The sequence below is a fragment of the Epargyreus clarus genome, unplaced genomic scaffold (assembly GCF_041222505.1).
Source record: "Epargyreus clarus isolate Ecla_fem2 unplaced genomic scaffold, WU_Ecla_fem_2.2 ptg000016l, whole genome shotgun sequence".
Classification (NCBI taxonomy): Eukaryota; Metazoa; Arthropoda; class Insecta; order Lepidoptera; family Hesperiidae; genus Epargyreus; species Epargyreus clarus.
In genome coordinates this window covers 6,899,116-6,906,259 of record NW_027332224.1, presented here as the reverse complement: position 1 = coordinate 6,906,259, position 7,144 = coordinate 6,899,116, and positions in this window count along the sequence as shown.

The following is a 7,144-nucleotide window of genomic DNA, read 5'->3' as shown; positions in this document are numbered from 1 at the left end:
TGCTTCGCAAATTGCGTAAATTGTTGGTTGAGCGACACAATGCGGCGTTGGTATGCGGAGAATTGTGGGGATACGCCTTCAGAATGGACGAAAATAAAATGTACCTTGTACCACAGTACAAATATATAGATCCTTATACCGTGCTTGTACCTTGTTATGTACCTATTACTGTAATATGTACATCGGATTACAATGTGAAATATAGGAAAATATTATGCTTACACTAGCTGACCCAACTAACGTTGTGTTGCCATATAAATAAAAAAAAGTTTAGGGTGAACAACCCTTATCACTTAGGGGTATGAAAAATAGGTAGTAGCCGATTTTCAGACCTACTGAATATGCATATAAAAATTGGTGAAAATCGGTAAAGCCGTTTCGGAGGAGTACGGTAATTAACACCGTGACACGATATTTTTTATATATAAGATAGAATTATGGTTGTAAGTAGTTACGCTTGTAGTTTGTGATTATACTTTTTCTATAATACTTCTTCTTATTGATAGATAGTCGTGTCAAATATCATCGTTAAAGTACAAGCTTTGTGGGCTTAGCCATCTCAGAAGAGAAAAATATCTGACGATGAAACATACGTTTGTAAGGCGGTCAAGTAAACGAACGATCGGCCGTCCCACGTATTTCTGGAAAGGTGAAGTCACAAAGGAGCAAGTCCTTTGTGAAAATCTAGGAGGAAAACTAGCTGGAGGTAGCACAGGACAGAACAAAGTATACTGTCCCTGTAGTTCCGAGACCAGAATAGGGCTACGGTATCTCCTGCCTGTCGTAAGAGGTGACTAAAAGGGGCTTTTGGGGTTGCGGGCGGCAAGAGTGGGAGCTCGAACCGCCCGGCTAGCGACCCCGGGAAGGACGGCGATATGTGCGGTCGTATTCGTATACACCACACGGTGTGGTGATACAAACCCACCTGGGCGGAGCCCGACGGGGCAGTGCACTGACTCCGGTCGCGTTCCTTTTACCATGCCGCTTTATTTTAGAACAAAGTGTAGCAACAGAACATTTAGGTACAGTTAAACAACATGTGTATATAGTACATTTATCACGCATGTAAGAAATTACGCTTACGCACCGGATTGGAGCGAACCGTATGCACCTAGCTGTAAAATTTCGGATATTTACTAGCCAACTTTTATGTGTCCATTTCACATGTTGTTGTAAAAAAGTATTCTAATCATTATTCTCGCGACAAAAGAAGTACAACTTCAAAAATACTTAACAACATTTAAAATCCGAATAACAAAACCCTATCCACACATTCTCAGCGCACCGCAAACGAGCAATCAGCCGGCGATCGCCACACGACAATACCCCCCTTGTTTCCAAATTCAATTTGCACCAATCAACGGGCGTCTTCCCGCCTTCTGCGCCGCTGCTCGGACGTGAGGCTCCGCTTTTGAATTTTGTATTTTTCAAGTCTTTTTGGGTTTTAGTGGAGTTACGCTTCAGTTTTTAATGGTTTGAGTGGAAATGTTATGTTGAATGTGTGGCTTTTAGTATTTTTATATTAGGTTTTAGGTATTATTGAGTTTTGTTAGGAATTTTGATTGAGGGGGTAGTTTTAACAGGGTGAGGGTAAGCCTTATTATTATTTTTTATTTTTTAAATTTGGCTTTTGTGGATAGAAAAATGATACCTAATATGTATATAGTATCCGAAATAAGTCAAGAAGGTAAATAAGGTGTTAAGGTGCTATTTCTGAAATTTTACCTCCCTTTAAAAAGTCACAAGTGAACTTAACTTCATGATTTTGATTTGAGAAATTTCTAAAGCGTAAGTATTTATTAGTATTTTACAACGAACAAATGTGAATAGTGTGGATAATGTGAACAAATGAAGCGTATAAATATCATAGAAGAAGTAAATTGGCGTGCTGTAAAAATTACATAAGGGTTATATATTAATCAAGTCTACATCAGTATGGGTTCGAATTTGAGATTGTCGCTACGTTGAATTTTCTTATATTTATAAGAAAAATAAGGCTTTTAAGATAGATAGCAACAATAAGATGTGTTCTATAAATATCAAAAATCATCGACAATAGGAATATAGAAATAAATCGCGTCACCATAGCAAATTGTATGACTACACGTGCACGCAACAATTTCAGAGCGGACTAGCAGTTTCGCGCGGACTTTACTTTATTTGCCTTTTTTGTATTGCTGTATGGCGTAAAATATTTGAATTAGGTACGAAAGTATATTATACTTCATGTAGCCGTATTTTTGTCCAGAACAAAGCTATTTTAGATTCAGTTGGACACTGCAATCCACAACAGGGCATTTTTAAATCTATTGCTACTGTTCCGTTCAATTTTATTTTACTTTTTGCAAGGCTCTGTTTTTCGTGTTTAGGCTTAACTTTATAGTGTTCATGATTTGAGTTTTACATTTAAAAGTAAAACAGTAGATACAATATTTACATATTTACTGATTACAACAAAAGGTCACATAAATAATTTAGTAAACCTCCATAATTCTAATAATTATGATGATATATTCATACTGAGATTAAGTTTTGATTACTGCAATTATTATTATCATTACAGGACACGGTATTCAGAAATTATTTAAATTTAAATAAGAATATTAATCATAAAACATTTTAAATTTCAAAATCTCTCATCAATAAAAAATAAATATCTTTCGGATCTTATCCGAAACTTTGGGAATATCTAACATAAGATCAAATAATTCGAACACATCGGCAACATTCGATCGAACAATTCAAACGTCGTTCCCGCCAAAAGATATTCGCCAAATTTTGTCTATGCTAATAGTTTTATTCGCAAAAATAATACGCCAGCGAATTGACAGATGTAATCCGAATCGCAAGCAGAACTGCAAATAGTATCTCCCACCTCAAACAGAATACAAAATCGAGGAGAGAATATCAATATTTGATATTTGATTTTGTAACGAAAACGCCCCGCCAGCGGCCATGTTGCCGCTTCGCGCGCTTTTCGCGTCAATTGACAGTTTTTTTTTTAATTTATAACTTTATTGCTATTGCTATAGATGCGTCTGATCCTTTGTTTTAGAAATTATATTACTTTTTCTATGGCGTGCTTCTTCTTTAAACAGTTTTTTTTTTATAATAAGGATGGGAGAGGAAAAAATATTGTTAACTAGTGCGGCTCTACATTTTGTTAGTGTAAGACATAGATAAGTACTAATCTAGAACTTTTTTTTATAATATAGGAGTAGCAGACGAGCATCCAGTCCACCTGATGGTAAGTGGCTACTGCCGCCCATGGACATCTGTAATCAACCCCAGATAGGGTTAGATATTCCTACCTGAGGTCGGCGACTGATGCGCCGCTACCCCTGAGGACTAAGCTGGAACGCCTCGGAAAAGTATGTCTCCCTTACCATACCCTTATCTATGGTGTAAGATTGTAGACACGTTTAAGTTTAAACCTTATGATTAGGTGTTTTCTTTATTCGCTACTAATCCACCGCTGAGCACGGATATACTTCTCCACATTTGAGAACTTTTATTTAAAATATAGTGTATAGGAATAATGTCAATGATTATATATGTTTGGGCATGTAAATATGGTCTATTCATTTCAGCAAATACCGTACATTGCATATACGGTACCGACACAAGATTTTTTAAATTCCTACTTAAAATCGTTCACGGATGCTTTACTACTACTGAGCATAGATTAGTAAAGATTACTCACTCCTAACAAGAAAACGTACCCAGTTTTGAGAATTGAAATAGTTGCGTAAAAAAGTTTATATCACGGCGTGCGTAAATTGACGTTTTACGCACGCTTCGCGTGCGCAAAACCCCCATTTCCGACCCCGTAATATAAAATTTTATACAACACGCGGACGAAAAATGTTTTTCTGACTCGTGTGATTGCAGTCCTCGCCTGCGGCTCGGCCTGCAAACTCACACTTGTCAGAAAAAAATTTTTCGTCCTCGTATTGTAATGTACTATTTGCCACGTCTCCGTGCTAAAATGTCCCTAAAATATTTAAAATAATTATTTATTTATTATGTAAATTACGCAGTATTAGTTATTCATTCATATTATATATTCGTAAATTTTCTCTTAAAAATGTATTTATTTGTCAAGAATTAAAAAAAAGAACTTATTAATAAGCCGTTTGTGGCTTCATTCAATTTCAAGGCGGCGAAGTATCTTTACTAATCTATGCTACTGAGGAATAAGTGGCAACGTTTGCATGTCTGCTATACTTTATTTAGCGTCAATCGCTGAATACGGTGATACGGTACTGTCATTCTTGATTGTTGACCGATGTCCAAAGTTTCAATATTTAATTAACTAACGCATCTTTGAAGGTGGTAGGACCCTTTGTGGTTCGACTCCGGCAGCACAAGCCACACCTATTTCTACCTCATAACAGCAGTGTTAGGCGCTCCTGAGTTCTGGTTTGAAGGGTGTGGTAAGGGAGACAGCCTTTTCCGAGGCGTTCCAGCTTAGTCCTCAGATATAGCGACCCATTATTCCTACCTGAGGTCGGCCACAGATGCGCCGCTACCCCTGAGGACTACGCTGGAACGCCTCGGAAAAGTATGTCTCCCTTACCACACCCTTCAAAACGGAACACAGCAGCGCCTAACACTGCTGTTATGAGGTAGAAATAGGTGTGGCGGTGGTGCCGCCGGAGTCGAACCACAAAGATTTCTTTCTACCACCTTCTATTAATTTCTACTTAATTTATGTGTGTGTTTATATACGACCCATGATATTTTTAGCTGATTTCAGAGGATATTGTATTTCCAGGGTATGCTTGTACGATCTCATGTATGTATGTCTCATTCTTTGTCACGCCCTGCAGCAAACGGCTTGACGGATTAACATATGAGGTGTCGTTGGATTCGTCTAAATTGTGGGAATGACATAAGCATACCTTTAAGGAGTCTGTTATTTGTTTTTATAATATTACTAGTATCTACTTCATCATCAACCCATTACTGTCCACTGCTGGGCACTGGTCTCCTCTCATAATGAGAAGCATTAGGCCATAGTCCACCGCGCTGGACAAGTGCGTATTGGTAGACTTCACGTACCTTTGATTTTCTTTTGTTTTTTTTTTATAAATCTCTCAGGTATGCAGGTTTCCTCACGATGTTTTTCCTTCACCGTTTAAGCAAGTGATAATTAATTAGAAATTAATTCGCACATAAATTTGAAAATCAGAGGTGCGTGCCTGGGATTTGAACCTCGGACCACTCGATCAAGAGGCCGCCTTTCTTTACCACTAGGCTATCACGGCTTTATAGTATCTACTTATATTTCTTATTTTATGTTATAAATAAAACGTCAAATGTTAATGTAATAACTATATTTTCATAATTTCCTTGTATTTAAGATTACATTACAATAAATCTAATCTATAATGTATTATACAGCTTTCATATAAATATACTTAATTATACTTAGTGTTACTATAGTATACATGTAAATTCTTATTTATTAGTCTTAAATTCTATTTTTTATCTGTATTTTAATTAATTGTACAATTTTAATACAGTGATAGAAATAAAGGGAATAATATATTATTTACATTACAATTAAATATAGGTTTAAAAGTATTTTTATTTATTTCATTATTTCATCAAAATACAAAATTGAAATAGCTTCAAAATCCTTTTAAATTAGTTTTTATTCAAAGTTACATGCTTGGCTTTTTGCAAATAAAAAAAACCTTTCCTTATGAAACAAAAAGTCTATGGTAATCATAGATAAGTATGGTAATAATAAAGTGACAAAAAGATTGCAGAAAAAAAATACGATAAAGTGCAATTAATATTTAATTTGCGAGATTAATTTGTTAGTCAGTAACATCCGTTGTTAATAATCGATCTATCCAATGTTTTGCCAAACAAAGATCTATATTTGATAATATCTTTATACAACAAGTCGAATTTCAAATTTTGGTTGATAAAAATAGACAAATTAATTTATTAATGGCGGACTGTACCGTAGACATTACGTAGCAACGTAGAGTTGTAATTAATGTTATAAATGATAACGTGAGTTTGTTTGTTATAATAATTAATTAATTTCAATGTCGCTCTTATTTATAAAGATATAAATAATAAAATTTTATAATATAACATACGTAGAAAATGACCTATTATTATTTTTTTATTAGCGTCGTAGACCTTACGTAACTGTCTCGTAGATTTAAATACGGAACCCTAAAAATAAGGTTCGAAAACATATGAAGTTTCTTACAAAATGTAGCTGAAAACTAAAAATAAATTCATTATTTTATTCGGTGGGCTTTATTCAATAAAATTCTAATCTACTAAATAATACTGATTGAAGATGTCTTCTGTTTGAGACTAAATTGATAAGTAGGGTTCGCGCCAAACTTCTAGCCTTCTAGTAGAAACGTCGCAGCAGAAAATTGTAGATATTAGATTAGCGAGACGAAAACGAAGCCCTTATGTTGCTACGGAGTATCTATATGCTTGTAGTTGTGTTCGACCGCATTGACTTTCTAACCTGTACCCTTACCATGAGTTTTCAAAACATCCCACAATTTTACGTTACGTTTACTCAATCCATTATTCTGTTCCGTTTGCTTCAGTAGACTGAGTAAACGTAACAATAAGGAAGTGCTCAAATCTTTTTGTTTACCTCACATGTTCGCAAAAAAGAGAGACAAATCATATAGCGCCTTTTTGTCAATTTAGACATGTTACGTTACTGACACTATAGTTCTGATACAATCCGCTAGGGGCGCTGATTGGGAATTGTATGGGCAAATAAGTAAACAAATACCAAAACAGTCATATTTCTCAAAACGTAAAAAACTCATGGTAAGGGTACTGACTTGCGCGCAACAACTTCAGAGCGGACTAGAACGTTGGCGCGGACTACAGCCTATTAAGCCGATTACAGGCTCACGCCGAGAAGTCACGTCGAGAAATCTCGCCGAGAAATTGCGCGAGAACTGAGAAGGCATACACTCTCTACCTACAGGTACCGTTCTCTTTAATGAAATGAAATGAAATGAAATTATTTATTGCAAGAATGTAGTACACAAAGATAGTTACAGCAATAGAAGTTCGTACATTCTACCATTACAATGGTGTGAAATCATGTCAAATTGCAAAAAATTAGGAATACATAAAAATT